This window comes from Pristiophorus japonicus, chromosome 12, assembly GCF_044704955.1.
Source record: "Pristiophorus japonicus isolate sPriJap1 chromosome 12, sPriJap1.hap1, whole genome shotgun sequence".
Classification (NCBI taxonomy): Eukaryota; Metazoa; Chordata; class Chondrichthyes; family Pristiophoridae; genus Pristiophorus; species Pristiophorus japonicus.
In genome coordinates this window covers 191383126-191398606 of record NC_091988.1, presented here as the reverse complement: position 1 = coordinate 191398606, position 15481 = coordinate 191383126, and the positions used below count along the sequence as shown (strand labels likewise).

At 43.0% G+C, this 15481-nt stretch overlaps 1 long non-coding RNA gene across 1 annotated transcript in view; it reads right to left on the bottom strand.

Moving 5' to 3' along the window:
* The window catches only part of LOC139277098 (uncharacterized), a 395449-nt gene that overhangs the window by 344198 nt on the left and 35770 nt on the right, over nt 1-15481 (bottom strand). The gene's annotated exons all lie outside the window — the stretch shown is intronic.

Here is a 15481-nt window from a genome sequence, read left to right as displayed (position 1 = left end):
GAGAAATTATTTCTGCATTGCAAACTTTTGCTGGGAAATTAGTACGCAAAGAGTCAAAGACGCTCCAACCCACATGTTTAATCTTCTCATCGATGGCGGTCATTCAACAGGCAATCTATATTCCTTTGCTCCCTGAAGTACGAGCAGGCACCAGTTGGTTATGCTGCTGTGTATGGACGTGGCCGAGCATGGTGATCTGCTTCGTAAAAAAACATTGAGGTTGATCTTGGCTTTGTGCGATCGTGTAAAATGGGTGCTAGCGAGTCGGCAGCTCATTTAACATCTCGCCCAGTTTTATTTCCATCGACGGAAATAAAGATCAGGAGAGATGTGAAACGGGCTGCCGACACGCTACCACCTATTTCACATTACCGCACAAAGTCAAGATCAGCCCCAATGTCACTAAAACTGCAATCTGTATCTAAATTGTACTCAGCTTCAAACCAAGCTTTAGCCCAGATTTACATTCAATGCACTATAGTAAACTGCTCAACTATACTATTCAAAACTGAACTATATTAAATTGAACTACAATGCACTAAACTATAATAACATACTGAACTAAGTTACCTTGCACTCCATTATTTAACCACGCCCCATGTTTCACAACACAGCAGAACCCTTTGATTGAGAAATCTTGTTTGCCACTAAAAGTCACTTTATAAGGCACTTCAGTGAGGAGATGGTTCGATTTGAGTGTTACTGAGTGACAGTCTGATGAAACAGAGAAAACGGTTTAAGTTCAGTCACAGTGGCATGAATTTGCCGAGTACTCAACATTGATTCAAGGGGGTGATTGGGAATCTCTGATCCAAAGACATTGCTCTATTATCTGCTACTTCAGGATGTTAGCCTGACTCGAAGTTGGCTGCTTACTTTGCAAAACTGATTATGGTATTGAGACCATTTGTTTCCTGCAGATGGAATGAAATGGACTCTTTCAAAAAATGTAATTAAGAAAATCACTCAACACACATTAATTAAGTGCATTAACCTGAAGGTACCAATTTGCAATAAACTGTGATGCTTTTTATGGATTAAACAATAAAAGATAGCACCACGATTTTCACCAAAAGGGTGTGGTAATTTCTGTTGTATGATAAGTGAATTGGGACTGTATGAATGAGTTTTAAATCAGATTCTTGTGTGGTGGTACAAATTTCGGTATATGTACCCTTTCCAAGTCATTACTGCCATTGTCTCAAAGAGTATTTGGGCAATAATATAAATTAAATTGACAACCTCAACACAAAGACGGCTCAGGAGAGTTCGAAACTGCCACAACTATTGACGTCAACAGAGGCAGCTCAGGGGCAATCAGATCTGAGGCTGGAGCAATTGGGGAGATTCCCCCCAATGGGGAGACCATCTCACACTCCTTGACACTGCAGTGAGTCTAACTCAGGCTTGGCATCGAGCCAAGTTTATATCTGTTGGATCTCCTGGACACTTAAGCAAAATTTACTTAAACTTGGGAACTCCCAGGCTCTCAAAGCATTTCAATTCTGAGGTTGAAAACAAGCACATGCAAATGAGGTTAGAGATCCTATTGTGAAGTAGAAAAAGACTTGCATTTATATAGCGCCTTTCAGAACCTCAGCACATCCCAAAGTGCTTTATAGCCAATAAAGTACTTTTGAAATGTAGTCATCGTTGCAATGTAGGAAATGCAGCAGCCAATTTGCGCATCAAGCTCCCACAAACCAGCAATGTGATAGATGTTATGTATTTAACTCCTTGCAACCTGTATTACACTACCATCAGAGGGCCTACCTGTTGGAGTCCCAAGGGATCCCAGCATCCCTTGGAAGCATGGTATATAAGCAGGTATCTGCACTCTGGAATCTCATTAAAGAAGCTAAGGTCACATTTGCTCATTGGACACAGTACACAGTTTTATCCTTTATAATGAGCTTATCAATAATGATCAGGTAATCTGTTTTAGTGATGTTGATTGAGGGATAAATATTGGCCAGGACACCGGGGATGACTCCCCTGCTTTTCTTCGAAAGTCCCATGGGATCTTTTATGTCCACATAGATAGGGCCTCGGTTTAACATCTCACTTGAACGACGGCACCTCCGAAAGTGCAGTGCTCCCTCAGCACTGCACTGGCGTGCCAGCCTAGATTTTTATGCTCAAGTCTCGAGTGGGCCTTGAGTAGGTGTGCTGTTAGGTTTTGAACTCTGCTTCAGCCCATCACTGAGGTCAATGTCCTCCATTAATAACGTGTGCTTCAGTCAGGTGCACTCCAGCACCCAGAAATAAATAAACGTGCAGCGATACAATTCGGGGTCTCGATCACTCAGTGAAGCTCAATGTGACATGACACAGAAGTTTTTTCCCTGTAAGTTGCAGGGGTTTAAAGTACACAAACAATGTCAGCAAGAATTTATATTTCACAACTGCAATCTATCACGTGGCATAAACTTGGAGACAGCTTGTTAAACTTTAACTTGTTGTTTATTTGTGAAGTTAGGGCAGCAATTGTGCCAATTCTAATATTAATTTCATAATTCGGATATCCTTATCACAGCAACATTCGTCGTATAAGTAAATTATTTCAAGTTCAAGTTCTGGTAGAAGCACTGGTTTTATTAGAATGATAGAATTTTACAGCACAAAAGGAGGCCATTTAGCCCATTGTTTGTGCCTGTGCTAGCTCTCTGATAGAGCCCTCCATTTAGTCCAAGAGGGCTACTGTGTCAGCCATAGCTCAGTGGGTAGCACTCTCGCCTCGGAGTCAGAAGGTTGTGGGTTTAAATCCCATGCCAGAGACTTGAGTTCAATAAATCTCAGCTGACACTCCAGTGCCGTACTGAGGGAGTGCTGCATTGTCACAGGTGCCATCTTTCAGACTCAAGGGAATACAAGCCAAGTTTATGCAACCTATCCTTAGAATTTTATTTAACTTTTTAGCCCAGGTAGCATTCTGATGAATCAATGCTTCCCCCCTCCAAGGAAAATATATCTTTCCTGAAGTTTGGTGCCCAAAACTGAACTCAGTAATCGAGATGGAGTCTGGCCATGGCTCTCGCACTTTTTAATTCATTTCCATTATTTAATGACATGTCTATGAGCACATTTAAGTCTGCCTCCTTGGCTCCTCCTTTATTACCCGTCTATAGGAAATATCTGATATTTTCCCCCCCATTACCATTCTATTACAGATTTAGGGATAATATCTGATACTGGCTTCCCCATTGCCACTATTTTATGACAAATCTGTTTTGTGTATCTGAGATAATGTGAACCTATTATCTCATCCCCAAGTCAGTAATTCTGTTTACACTGCCTGTTGGTGTGGCTCTAAATACAAGTATTAAATTTCAAAGTGTTGGCAATTGTCATGACACAACACAACTCAAGGTCACGCAGCAGCATCAGCATCAATGCCAGGTTACAAAATAACCAACTCAAAGTTGTGCACTGTTGCAAAAGTCATCAAGGGGTATGGGGAGAAAGCGGGAATATGGTGTTGAGATAGAGGATCAGCCATGATCATATTGAATGACGGTGCAGGCTCGAAGTGCCGAATGGCCTACTACTGCTCCTATTTTCTATATTTCTATGTTGCTCTCCCAATGGCTCAGTGAGGTTATCCAGTGAACAGCACATCACATACACCAGGATGGTCCCAGGTTCATTATCCTGTGCTTCAGCCAGCGTGGCAGTGGCCATGTTGCACTTGGCTTTAGCACCCTGAGGCTAAGGAGGGATTGTTCAGTGCTTTTGCTCCACAGGGTCATCCATGGCTCAGTGGGTAGCATAATGGGAAATGTGGAAATGGCTGAGACCTTAAACAATTATTTTGCTTCGGTCTTCACAGTGGAAGACACAAAAACCATGCCAAAAATTGCTGGTCACGGGAATGTGGGAAGGGAGGACCTTGAGACAATCACTATCACTTGAAGGTAGTGCTGGACAGGCTAATGGATCTCAAGGTAGACAAGTCCCCTGGTCCTGATGAAATGCATCCCAGGGTATTAAAAGAGATGGCGGAAATTATAGCAGATGCATTCGTTATAATCTACCAAAATTCTCTGGACTCTGGGGAGGTACCAGCGGATTGGAAAGCAGCTAATGTAACGCCTCTGTTTAAAAAAGGGGGCAAACAAAAGGCAGGTAACTATAGGCCGGTTAGTTTAACCTCTGTAGTGGGGAAAATGCTTGAAGCTATCATTAAGGAAGAAATAGCGGGACATCTAGATAGGAATAGTGCAATCAAGCAGATGCAACATGGATTCATGAAGGAGAAATCATGTTTAACTAATTTACTGGAATTTTTTGAGGATATAACGAGCATGGTGGATAGAGGTGTACCGATGGATGTGGTGTATTTAGATTTCCAAAAGGCATTCGATAAGGTGCCACACAAAAGATTACTGCAGAAGATAAAGGTACACAGAGTCAGAGGAAATGTATTAGCATGGATCAAGAATTGGCTGGCTAACAGAAAGCAGAGAGTCGGGATAAATGGGTCCTTTTCGGGTTGGAAATCGGTGGTTAGTGGTGTGCCACAGGGATCGGTGCTGGGACCACAACTGTTTACAATATACATAGATGACCTGGAAGAGGGGACAGAGTGTAGTGCAACAAAATTTGCAGATGACACAAAGATTAGTGGGAAAGCGGGTTGTGTAGAGGACACAGAGAGGCTGCAAAGAGATTTAGATAGGTTAAGCGAATGGGCTAAGGTTTGGCAGATGGAATACAATGTTGGAAAATGTGAGGTCATCCACCTTGGAAAAAAAAACAGTAAAAGGGAATATTATTTGAATGGGGAGAAATTACAACATGCTGCAGTGCAGAGGGACCTGGGGTCCTTGTGCATGAATCCCAAAAAGTTAGTTTGCAGGTGCAGCAGGTAATCAGGAAGGCGAATGGAATGTTGGCCTTCATTGCGAGAGGGATGGAGTACAAAAGCAGGGAGGTCCTGCTGCAACTGTACAGGGTATTGGTGAGGCCGCACCTGGAGTACTGCGTGCAGTTTTGGTCACCTTACTTCAGGAAGGATATACTAGCTTTGGAAGGGGTACAGAGACGATTCACTAGGCTGATTCTGGAGATGAAGGGGTTACCTTATGATGATAGATTGAGTAGACTGGGTCTTTACTCGTTGGAGTTCAGAAGGATGAGGGGTGATCTTATAGAAACATTTAAAATAATGAAAGGGATAGACAAGATAGAGGCAGAGAGGTTGTTTCCACTGGTCGGGGAGACTAGAACTAGGGGGCACAGCCTCAAAATACGGGGGAGCCAATTTAAAACCGAGTTGAGAAGGAATTTCTTCTCCCAGAGGGTTGTGAATCTGTGGAATTCTCTGCCCAGGGAAGCAGTTGAGGCTAGCTCAATGTATTCAAATCACAGATAGATAGATTTTTAACCAATAAGGGAATTAAGGGTTATGGGGAGCAGGCGGGTAAATGGAGCTGAGTCCACAGCCAGATCAGCCATGATCTTGTTGAGTGGCGGAGCAGGCTCGAGGGGCCAGATGGCCTACTCCTGTTCCTAATTCTTATGTTCTTATGTTCTCACTTCTGAGTCAGAAGAGTTGTGGGTTCAAGTCCCACTCCAGGGATTTGAACACATAAATCTAGGCTGACACTCCCAGTGCAGTGCTGAGGGAGTGCAGCACTGTCAGAGGTGCCATCTTTCGGATGAGACGTTAAACCGAGGCCTGGTCTGCCCTCTCAGGTGGACGTAAAAGATCCCATGACACTATTTTGAAGAAAAGCAGGGAAGTTATTCCCGGTGTCCTGGCAGAATATTTATCCCTCAATCAACATAACAAAAACAGATTATTTGGTCATTGTCACATTGCTGTTTGTGGGAGCTTGCTGTGTGAAAATTGGCTGCCATCTTTCCCACATTACAACAGTGTCTGCACTCCAAACGTACTTCATTGGCTATAAAGTGCTTTGAGACATCCGGTGGTTGTGAAAGACGCTATATAAATGCAAGTCTTTCTTTCCTTCTCTTGATGGCTATGTAGCAATGCCTGCTGGAAGTGCCTATGTGTGAAGGAAGAGGGCTGGATTGGGCTTGGCTATGGTGCCCTGCATGATACAACAGCCTGCCAACACCCACTGGGATCTGGCCAGTTCTGGATAAGGGATTTTTCCGGACGAAGGGTGGTCACATTAAATTAGGTGATACAGGTATTGAGCAAACGGATATCGGGGCTGGCTGGCTTGGGGCTGGGAGTCCGGCAGAGCAATCATGGTCATGGGCGGGGGGCGATGGATCTCGGGGTCAGGTCAGCAATTGCGAGAGTCGGCAGCGAGGAAGGACTTCAATTTGTTCATGTCGGAGTTCTGCGCATGTGCCACCTGGTGGCCGGGAATGGTTCTGGATAAGAGAGTTCTGGATAAGGGAGGTTCAACCTGTACACACACATGAATAATGGACATTTGGGCAAGGTACTGGAGGGAGACTGGTTCACATGGATCCACATCCCAGCAAAGAGCCATCACCTTTAGGAAAGATGGGGAGACAACAGGTGAGTTTGAGAGCACAGGTGTGTTATAACTGTACATAACCTACCATGTCTTAGACCACATTTATTATAATATGGATTAACAAAATCCCCGACGAGGCCTTAGACAACATGGACCATTTTCCAAACCTCGGGAACCTACTGTCAGCAAGAGCAGACATTGACGAGGAGGTGGTCCAACACCGTCTTCAGTGTGCCAGCGCAGCCTTCGGTCGCCTGAGGAAGAGAGTGTTTGAAGACCAGGACCTCAAATCCAGCACCAAGCTTATGGTCTGCAGTGATACCCACCCTCCTATATGATTCAGAGACATGAACCATATATAGCAGACATCTCAAACCATTAGAGAAGTACAACCAGCGCTGCCTCCGCAAGATTCTGCAAATCTATTGGCAGCATAGGCACACCAACGTCAGTGTTCTCGCTCAGGCCAACATCCCCAGCATCGAAGCACTGGCCACGCTTGACCTGCTCTAATAGACAGGCCACATTGTCCACATTCCTGACACTAGACTTCCGAAACAAGCGCTCTACTCCGAACTCTGACACAGCAAGCGAGTTCCAGGAGAGCAGAGAAAACGCTTCAGGGACAACCTCAAAATGTCCTTGAAAAAGTGCAACATCCCCACCAACACCTGGGAATCCCTGGCCCAAGACTGCTCAAAGTGGAGGAGAAGCATCTGGAAAGGCAACGAACACTTTGAGTCTCTTCGCCGGAAGCCAAGCACAAAACAACGGAAGGAGCGTACGACAACCCAAACACCCCACCCACCCATCCCTTCAACCACCACCTGCCCCACCTGTGACAGCGACCGTTGGTCCCGTATTGGGCTCCTCAGTCACCTGAGAACTCACTTTTAGAGTGGAAGCAAGTCATCCTCGACTCTGAGGGACTGCGTATGATGATGGTATAACAACAACTTGTATTTATAAAATGCCTTCAAATGCAGTAAACTGTTCCAAGGCACTTCACAGGAACATAATCAGACAATAATTGATGCCGAGCCAAAGAAGGAGACATTAGGATAGGCGAACAGAAGCTTTGCAAAGAGACAGGTTTTAAAGAGTGTCTTAAAGGAGGCGAGCAAGGCGGAGAGGCAGAGAGTTTTAAGGAGGGAATTCCAAAGTTTCATCATGATCATTGGCAGTCCTTCGAAACGAGGATAACTTGCTTCCACGCCAAAAAAGGATGAGTTCACAGGTGTTTCAATGAAGGACCCGAACTACATCCTCAAGGGTGGAAGATGCCTGTGCGTGGATTTTTTTTAACGTGTGGTGGTCGTTGCTCACCAGCCACCACATGGGCTTGACAGAGCCAGGTCTTGGTACAGTGGCAAGGGTTACCCAAGACGACTGGAGACCAGCTCTGCTGCACGGACCTACTGCGCACATATATCGCAGTGTGGGCTGGCCCGTGCTGCCCCTGGGCCCCTGGCCCCGAACTCAAAGTTTAGGGCCGAGGTGACTGTAGGCACAGCCACCGATGGCGAGGTGAAGGAAGTGCACAAGAGGCTAGAGTTAGAATCTAAGTTGCAACTTATTTAATCATCATGCATGCACTTCAGGCACAGCCTGTTCAAGAACTTTGAATCAGGGAATCTTTTGAATTTTTAACATTAACTTTGCCATAAAAATGCAATAAAAGAAACAGAAAATACAGAGCAGGTCCTATCTGAAAATCTGGACGCAATGTTGAGAGACCCCACCTACAACAAGTGCAATTGGAGGATAATTGCATTCGGAAGTTGGGGATGTGTCCCGTTTTGTGGGCGGAGATTCATTCAGCTGGAGAGTTTGATGGACGGACATAAAAAGGTGGAGGAGACTGGGCATATTTTAATTACGTGGATACCTCACTCACACCCAAAATACCGTGATCTTTTAAGCCACGTAATTGGTTTCCACCCCGATTACGGGTGCAAATGCAGAGGAAACTCCAGGCCATACTCTATTGGAATAGAAAATTTGTTCTGGATTGCACTGCCTGAAAGGTCGGTGGAAGCAGATTTGGTAGTAATTTTCAAAAGAGAATTTGATAAATACTTACATAGGATTACATAGGATAGATGGCACAGAAACAGGCCATTCGGCCCAACCAGTCCATGCAGGCGTTTATGCTCCACTTGAGCCTCCTCCCATCTTTCCTCATCTATGTCTACTCTATCAAACCCCTTCATAACTTTAAAGGTCAAAATATCAGTCTTCTATTTTCTAGAGAAAAGACCCACATCAATTTTTCCTGGTGGTTGGAACCTCTCAGTTCTGGCATCACCCTCTAAACATAAAAACATTTATTCTGTCACCAGATCAGCTCTGCATGTCCTTCCAAAGACTCGTGGTTCACAACTACCGACGTCAAACATTTCGAACACTGGGGTCTGAAAATCAGCACTTACATCAGCAGCTCCGGGTTTATACAATTCTCCTGCCCAAGACAACAGTCTACGCACCTGTCATTACAGACAGGTTTGACTTTACGTTGGAGTCAAGGACGATGGAGAACGAGCAGGAGCTTGGATAGCTAATTTCAAAGAGCTGGTACAGGCACGATGGGCTAAATGGCCTCCTTCTGTGCTATATAACTCTGTGACAAATGCACTTTTCTAGGAGGTTTGTAAGGCTGGAGGAGATTACAGAGATAGGTAGGGCGAAGGCATGGAGGGATTTGAACACAAGGATGAGAATTTTAACACTTGCGGGAATAACCAACTGCAGTTCGGACTTGGCATTCACTAAAGGGCTGAAGCTATAAGGCCCCACTGTAGAATTGGGGTTAGTGTTATAGCCTTATCTCTGTCCTGCACTCATGTTAAGCAAGGCTCCATTTCAGCAGCAGAGCTTTCCAATATCATCCATTATACCCACATCAAATTTTCTGCGCTTTGAGCACATCTATAATATATTGAAAGTCTTGCACGGATGCCTGCATTTCCTGAAAATGTCACAGTTACTTCCTGTCATACTTTAGCCATCGCAGTTCAGATGTCACAATTTAGAGGTCACACTTCATATCCTCTGACTCACTGTGAGCAACACCACAGGAGATGTGCAGTACAAATAGTGGTTTAATATCTCATTTTGAATAATTCATGATAACCTGCCTGCATTCTGTAGTCTTGGAATATAAATTCAAAAATTTAGTCAGTAGAGCAATATTCAAGAGTGATTCTTCCACCATCTACAAGTAAAAATCCTCATTGCATTATAAGTTGTGTCTTCAAATTTTATCTGTTTAAAAACAAATTTAAATGGAGCGAAGCAGCACCATTCACATTATATTTATTGGCAAGAATGACCCAGGGCGGCTGTGTGTGTCAACTTATCACACCTTATCTTTCTCATTCATAAACCCAAAACAAACAACAGCACCGAGTGTACATTACTCAGAGTTTAGTGCAGGTTACGAACCAACTGCTCCAAATACTAGCTAATTATGTACATTCAAATTAAAGTGCAAGGCAAGTCATGCCTGCAGGTTTATTATTGTTACTGTTTGAGGTCTCAGGCTGTTTAACATCAGTTTATGAATTACATAATAACATCTTTATTAAGGTGTGCATGTGGTCCAGTAATAAAGCTCTTCGACAATTATGTTTCATCAAAATCAACTATGATTTAATATAATTAAGTATTGCTTAGCCCACCCTCATTACACAGCTGCAGCATTAGTCTCCGAGTGTTTCTTATGTATTAATTACAGTGTAATTATATGTCTGGAATATATCTAATTACAACCCATGGATCTGGATTTCTCAGGGTCCCAATTAACATCATTTCTCATGTGGTACGTAATGTAAAATACAACCGAAACAAGGCAAGAACAGTGAAGGGTCATAGGTAGGTAAAAGGGACAGTCAAAGTGTTCATCGTCACCTGCAAATATTTTTGTGATTCATTAAACGGATTTTTTTTTTACATTTTCACACGAGGAGATAACACTGGAAATAATGGTCAGGTTTCTGCAGTATCTGAATGAGACCTCAATCACTGGGCAAGTTTTCTGATTTCCTCGATTTAAGTGAAGTAAAGCAGCTCATTAAAAATGTTTTCCACTCACAAGGCAGGGAAACAAAATGGTCTGAACAGGTGCTGTGCAGGGGCGTGAATGAAAATGGTCTTGAAATTTACTATCTGAAGAGCTTGGTGGGGGGAGGGGAGAGTTTCCATTACTTTTATTGACTCCAGCGCAATTGGTGCGGATTCAGCCAATCCAGCGCAAAAGATCGGCAAATTTAACAGGTAGGCGAGTTGCGCCTAAAATCAGTTACGCTCGTGTTTGCCTCGATCTTTGACGCTGGTCCAAGATTCAATTCATCCAAATCAGGCCCTGCCCACACAACCGCCCCCCACCCCCCCGGTCAGCATTGCGAGAGTCTGCCGATTGCGCTGGTTCAGGAAGGCTCTTCAAATTGCACTTGTTTTCTTAGGTGCATGGGCCCTAGTCGGCACGTTTATAAAAGCTTTTCACATCAAAAAATACTTAATTTGCCAAGAAACTGACTAGTGTATACCAATGAAACTACAAAATGGTTCAGTACTGTTTGTTTTCTTAAGTGATTTTAAATCAGGTTACTCACAGGTGGAGGACTGGACATCCTTGTTAAAAATGCTTATTTTTGGTGATAGACCCATTCTCAGCTGTATCAATAAAACTGCACCAAGTTACCACTCTTCACTACATCAAAGGAATATTTTTAATGGAAAGGAAGTAAAAAGATTTAATTGCATCCTATTATGCTGCCCCATAGCGCTGGTTCATGGAAAATTTGAAGTTTGTGATGAGGCAAATGAGTTTTGGCGGAAACTTGAAGCAATTTCCCGATTGCGCCCAGAGCTGAAACTCTACCCTCTATATTTTTTTTAATGCCGTTCATTCCATTTCTCTACCCTCCGTTCCAGACAATGCCTCCTGCTGGGATATAAATTTATGGATGCCGTCTTCACATTGATACCACGCCATTCTGTGTGCCAAACAAGACAGTGAATGTTGGTTGGAGGCACAACTGTGACCAGTATCACAACTGGGGCCTATCTAATATTCACACGTGCACTTCCCAGCAACAGTCACTAGACAATAATCAGGAGCATGAACCTGGGCTGATATTTTCCCCCCCTCTGTAACTCTGAGGCACTAAAAGCTGTTGTACGGTCCCTACTTGTACCCCGCAGAGATCAGCTCGTTTGCCACAAACCATAAATCAAAACCGAGTCACTCACGGTCTGCATAGCTCAATCCTATACAAGGTAACACCATTAGCCACCAAATTATCATGGGGGTACTTCACCTTATGTTCAAATGTGTCCTTAGTCAACGCGTGATAACTGTCTTTGTAAGCTTGCCTGTAACTCACTTTGTTGCTTGTGAACTATCCAGTCAGTGTGACTGACAGAGATATTTATCCTGCATGCTTCACCATTAGCCAACCTATCTCCTCCAGGTGTCAGCTGTGGCTCAGTGGTCACACTTTCGCCTGAGTCAGAAGTTTGTGGTCACGTCCAAAATCATAGGCTGACATTCCGATGCTACACTGTCAGATGTTCCGTCTTATTGAGGAGATGTTAAACCGGGGCACCTTCTGCTCTCTCAGGTGGGCATAAAAGTTCCCATGGCACTATTCAAAGATGAGCAGGAAAGTTCTACCTGGTGTCCTGGCCAATGTTTATCCTCAGTCAACATCATCAGAAACAGATTATATGGTCATTATCAAATTGCTGTCTGTAGGAGTTTGCAGTGCGCATGTTGGCTGCTGTGTTTCCTACATTACAACAGTAACTACATTTCAAAAGTGCTTCATTGGTTCCGTTGGGCAGGCCACATTGTCCGCATGCCAGACACCAAGACTCCCAAAGCAAGCGCTCAACTCGGAACTCCTATACAGCAAGCGAGCCCCAGGTGGGCAGAGGAAACGTTTCAAAGACACCCTCAAAGCCTCCTTGATAAAGTGTAGCATCCCCATCGATAACTGGGAGTCCCTGGCCAAAGACTGCCCGAAGTGGAGGAAGTGCATCCGGGAGGGCGCTGAGCACCTCGAGTCTCATCGCCGAGAGCATGCAGAAAACAAGCGCAGGTAGCGGAAAGAGCGTGCGGCAAACCAGACTCCCCACCCACCCTTTTCTTCAACGACTGTCTGTCCCACCTGCGACAGAGACTGTAATTCCCGTATTGGACTGTTCTGTCACCTGAGAACACTTTTAGTGGAAACAAATCTTCCTCGATTTCCAGGGACTGCCTATGATGATGATAATGGCCTGTAATGCTCTTTGGGACATCCTATGGTCATGAAAGGTGCTATATAAATGCAAATCTCCCTTTCTTTCCATTTATTCCAGGATTCATGTCTGTAGCTCTGTGCTAGAAACCAAAGGCCATTTTATATTTGGGAGCCATGAACACAACATATTAATTGGGTGGGGAATCTTACATAAGATTTGTTTATGCACAAAAGAGTGTTCATAATACTGAAATTGAAGAGTGTGTTAAAGGGAGTGTTATAGTGAGGGCATCCTACAGAAAGAGATTTATATTAAGGAGTATGAGAAGTACCTGAGGACATACAGGTTAGTGCATGGCAAAAATTATCCTCAACCACAAATGTGTAAACAAACTGACAACAGCTTTCAACGGTGCAGATCATAACCCAGCTTGACAACTCACCCACAAACATATGCATCACACATCATCGTAGCAAGTGGAATACTGCAAGGACAGTGCTTGGACCTCAGCTATTTACAATCACTATCAAATGACTTAGATGAGGGGACCGAATGTAATGTACTCAAGTCTGCTGACGACACAAAGCTAGGTGGGAAAGTAACTTGTGAGGAAGACGCAGAGAGGCTGCAAAGGGAGATAGACAGGTTAAGTGAGTGGGCAAGAACATGGCAGATGGAATATAACATGGGGAAATGTGAAGTTATCAACTTTGGTAGGAAAAATAGAAAAGTAAAATATTTTTTTTTAAAAGGTGAAAGACTGGGAAATGTTGGTATTCAGAGGGACCTAGGTGTTCTTGTGCATGAATCACAGAAAGTTAACATGCAGATGCAGCAAGCAATTAGAAAAGCAAATTGTAAGTAGGCCTTTATTAGAAAAGGTTTGGAGTCTAAGAGTAAAGAATTCTTACTGCAATGATTTATATAGGGCCTTGGTGAGACCATACCAGGAGTATCGTGTACAGTTTTGGTCTCCTTACTTAAGGAAGGAGCAATAAAGATTCACTAGACTGATTCCTGGGATGGGAGATTGTCCTATGAGGAGAGGTTGAGTAGACTAGGCCTATATTCTGCAGCATTTAGAAGAATGATAGGTGATCTCATTGAAATATATAAAATTCTTAAGGCGCCTGACAGGGTAGAAGCAGGGAGTTTCCCTTGGCTGTGGAGTCTGAAACAAGGGTGTGGACCATTTAAGACTATCAGGAGGAGAAATGTCATCACTCAAAGGGTTGTGAATCTTTGGAATTCTCTACCCCAGAGAGCTGTGGAAGCTCAATCATTGAGTATATTCAATAAAGAGATTGGTACTATGCGAATCAAGGGATATGGTGATAGGGCCGGAAAGTGGAGTCGAGGTAGAAGATTAGCCATCTTATTGCCTGGTGGAGCAGGCTCAAAGAGTTGAACGGACTACAACTGCTTCTATTTCTTATGTAGTACCCTGTAATAAAATCCTAAATATAGGCGACTCTATATAACTTTTAGATTAATAAACTTATCATCTCTCCCTATATCATTTCCAAACTCTGAGAAGTCAATATGTCTTGTGACAGGAATGCACACATTAAAAACTCAAAACATGGCTGCAACTGGTTTTTAACAAGTAAAGGCTCCAGAAAGTGCCTGAGAAATAGAAATTGAATGTTTTAGAAAAATATTTTTATTTTTTATTTATTTTTTAAATATGTTTTAATAGTGTTAAAAATAAACTTACCTTAATAGACAGGGTTTTTATATAAAAATTAGTCATAATTTATTATTAAAAAATTATTTTTCTATCTTTTAAAGCTTTTACACACACATCGTACATATACGGTTCAATGTTTTTACCAGCGCATTTCTTTTATAGATAACTTATTTGGGGATAAATCTTGAAAATAGCCCCCGGGGCCTGACTGTGACTCTTATCTTAAAGCTTTTCAACTTCAAGTTTGTGTGGGAAAAGTAATGTTGGATTAATTAGTTCTGACAGACTCCCATCCCAATTAATTTGATTGGTTCTGACTATCTGTGGTCCAGCCCTATAACTAAACAATTGATTAATAGTGACTACCTCCAAGCCCAGAGAATAAAAACGTTCTTTCTTAGAAAAACTGAAAACTGAGACATGGGTTAAACCATTGGACTGTTTGCTTAAAATGCTGATTGAGAGCAGGTGTGCGCAGTGTATATTAGAGATTATCACAGATAAAGGTGTGAGTTATATCAGAAAGTACTGTAGTGAGGGACAAGGATAAATTGGAGATTATTATAGTAGGGTCGAGGTTATACGAGAGAGTGTTTTAGTCAGAAATATGTTTACAGGGATAGTTAGGTTAAGGGAGATAATGGCGTGAAAATTCCAGCCTCCTCAGGTCCGCACTGAGTGTACACGAACCATGAAAGACATCGCAAAATCCGGTTTTCAGCGCACAATGCGCATGTGGTGAAAACTGGCTTTTCCGATCTGTCAAGCTCCAGCTTGACAGATCCAACGTATCTCCACAGCCAGGACATTTGCAAGGGCAAGATTGCGGGATTTACCCATATCTTGCCCAGCGAATGTCCTGAAAACTCTTGCGCCTGATAAAAGCAGGCGCATAACCTACTGTTATAGGCGTAAGAGTTTTAAAACACACAAAAACATTTAATAATTTTAAAATCACATTTTGTTGTTAAAAACCCTGCCCACTGAGGTAAGTTTATTTTAAACCATAATTAAAAAAACATTTTAAAAAATCGGAAAAATATAAATTTTTTATAAGACATAAATAACTTTAATTTAAATT